This window comes from Ostrea edulis, chromosome 3 (genome assembly GCF_947568905.1).
Source record: "Ostrea edulis chromosome 3, xbOstEdul1.1, whole genome shotgun sequence".
NCBI classification, from domain to species: Eukaryota; Metazoa; Mollusca; class Bivalvia; order Ostreida; family Ostreidae; genus Ostrea; species Ostrea edulis.
The window spans coordinates 67,035,448-67,038,554 of record NC_079166.1 but is presented as its reverse complement, the minus strand read 5'-3'; the positions used below and the strand labels follow the sequence as shown (position 1 = coordinate 67,038,554).

Sequence of the window (3,107 nt, the reverse complement as noted above, 5' to 3'; positions counted from 1 at the left end):
TTTTGTAAAAATTGTGAAATTGATCACTGTGCGATATTTTTTACAACTTCATCACATCACATAATAATTTGCATTATAGGTATGTATTGAACATTTGCATATTAAAAGTTTGCAAGAATACAACAATGTAAACCCTCGGTTATGCACAAGGAAAAACAACCTTCGTCATAACTAGAACGTTCTTCTTAAACAAGGCGTGAATGTGTAGGTCTCTGTCCCACCCCCCGGAGAGGTAGGTGTTTTTCAGGCACATGTTTTTCTTCAGCTTTTACTTGTAATAAGTATGTTAGATACACCAAGGAATGAAACCCCTATATTTTTCCTGATTTTTATCCACCTTTTTATCCCCTGTAGTCTCATCATTGTGGATAATACTCTAAAACTTACATCACTATGTCAGTTAAAAATCTCATTTAAATTTAAGACAACCAGATTCAGTATACATGTACATGTATATTATGTATTTTATAAAACGTGGGATATAAATATTTGATTTTCACATACAACTTGTCCTTATGTTGAATCCTGTCTGACACGTTTCATAACCTTTATTAGGCCCCTCTTCACATACTGATTGTGAGTACGGATTAATCGGATTGCGTGATCAAGATAGAGAGTTCAGGCGCGTGTGACCGGTCAACAGGGGATGCTTCCTCCTCCTCGGCACCTGATGCCACATCTAAAGTGTGTCCAGTGGTTCGTGTTTTCCATATTCTCACTGTAACATTCTTTTTAGGAATTATGAAATTGATCACTGTTGGATATCGTCACTTATTTATCACATCACGCTATCATTTGCATTGAAGGTATATATTGCACAATCTATTTTGTATTGTTTGTAGGAGTTATGAGATTTATCACTGTTCGTTATCTTCACCTTACATTTACAAATTAAAAGTCAGCAAGAATACAGCGATGTAAGACCTCAATTGTGCACGAGAAAAAATAACATGAGCCACGAATCGAACGGTTTTTCTTTCAAACAAGGGTGGCTGTGTACTTGTTTGTGTCCCATTTCCACAGAGAGGTAGAGTTTTTTTTTTAATTACATGCTTTAAAGATTTTACATGTAATAAGTGTGTTATATGAACATACACCAAGGAATGAAACCTCTATCTTTTTCTTAATTTTTTTATATTTCATCAATGTAGAAAGTATTTTAAAACTAACATCACTGGATCAGGTAAAAATATCATCATGTGAAAAGTATTCCAAAACTAACAACGCTATGTCAGTTTAAAATCCCATTTAAATTTAAAGACAACCAGATTCAGTATACAGGTATATTATGTATTTTAAAAACGTAAGATATAATGATCTAATTTACAAATACAACCTGTCATTAGGGTCGATTTCTGTCGGATGTTTTATACCGATTGTTAGACTTTTCTTGGCACACTGATTTTGACTACGAATTACCCTATTTATCTGATCAAGACATAGGGATCACGGTGGTTTTGACCGGTCGAAAGTGGATGTTTACTCCTCTTATACACCCGATCGTACTCCTGGTATGTTGAGGGGTTCGTCTTTACCCAACTCTTTATTTTTTATCCCTTATTGGAGTTATGAGATTGATCACTGTTTGTTATCTTAACCTTTCATACTGATTGTGACAATCGATAATTTCATTTACCTGATCAAGATAAAGGGCTCACGGCGGGTGTTACCGGTCAGCATTCGATGTTTCCTCCTCTTAGGCACCAGATGCCGCCTCTATAGTGTGTCCAGTGGTTCGTAGTTTCCAATTTTACATTCTTTCTGGGAATAATGAAATTGATCACTGTTCGATATCGTTTTTTATCACAGCACGTAATCATTTCATTGTAGATGTATATTGCATATTTGCGTTGGAATTAACAAGTTAACATGTCTTCTGTATACCAGTGGTCTTTGGTAGTCTTTAAGTTATTACATGTAGCTGAATGTGTTATACAATCGGGAAAAAAACCCATCGGTTATCTTTGCTGTTACAATCTAAACCGAAATAAAGATTTATTTACTTAATTTCAAATTAATGTATGAATGTTCATAATCTCTACACAAGATTAAAACCTCAATTAATCCTTGTATTTTGCATAATACATGTATAAATATCGGAAATTGTGATTGTCCGTAATCTAATGAAAACATGACACATTGATGATTTTAACTTTTTATTCAAGCAGGGAAGAATACACAGTGCACAGTGTAATAGGGAAGATCAGGAAACTCCAGTTCACTCTTGTATCATCACGTGGATGTCAAAGACTGCCATAACCATCTAGAAAAAGAAATACACTATCATTTCAATTAAAAAACTCAACGTTGTTGTAATTGTCATTCATGAAGTGTAAAAAGTATTTACATAAATGAGAGAGAGAGAGAGAGAGATAGAGAGAGTCGTGTGTTTCAACGATATCTGTATATTGCGTGTTAAGAGTTAAAAGTATAAAGGCTAAAATCCTAGAGATGCAGATTAAGATTATTGCTGTAATATTTTTTTATGTTATGGGGCTTATTTGTGATTTTTTTTTTTTTTTTACATTTTTGTCTGTTATCAATTTAGAATATTTCTTTTCGTTGGATGGTTGATTCATTGATTGATTTAATGTTTTCCGCCACACTCAACAATTTTTCAGTTATCTGGTGGCGCCCAGTTTTTATTGGTGGAAGAGAGAACCCATATACAATGTACCTGGAAAGAGACCACCGACCTTCTGAAAGTAAACTGGGAAACTTTCTAACTCACCGGCGCGAGCGGGATTCGAACCCGCGCCGAGAGAGGTGAGAGGCCGTGTGATTTTTGAGCGTGATGCGCTAACCACTCGGCCACGGAAGCCGTTCGTTGGATGGATGGAGGTATACCACGAAAAATAAGACTGAAAATGTTCAATGCGCTTAGCACAAGATGCAACGTTTTCCATCTTATTTTCGTGGTATACCTCTATCCAACGGAAAAAAAATCAATTTATTCCTTATCGTTTAAATATTTCAAAACATTGAGTTAAATAATAAACATGATCATGATTTGAGTTGAATTAATGACTCATTTTTAGGCTACATTCTATATAATTTCGAGATGGATGTAGTAATTTGTGAATACAAAACTAGACAAACTTCAACTA

General features: G+C 34.7%; 1 long non-coding RNA gene across 1 annotated transcript; it reads left to right on the top strand.

Moving 5' to 3' along the window:
• Nucleotides 1-576: 576 nt before the first annotated feature.
• On the top strand, nucleotides 577-2,273 carry LOC130052747 (uncharacterized). The gene is made up of 3 exons (XR_008801130.1): nucleotides 577-696; nucleotides 843-1,027; nucleotides 2,166-2,273. It is a non-coding gene; the product is annotated as an uncharacterized LOC130052747 (long non-coding RNA).
• The last annotated feature ends 834 nt before the right edge of the window (nucleotides 2,274-3,107 follow it).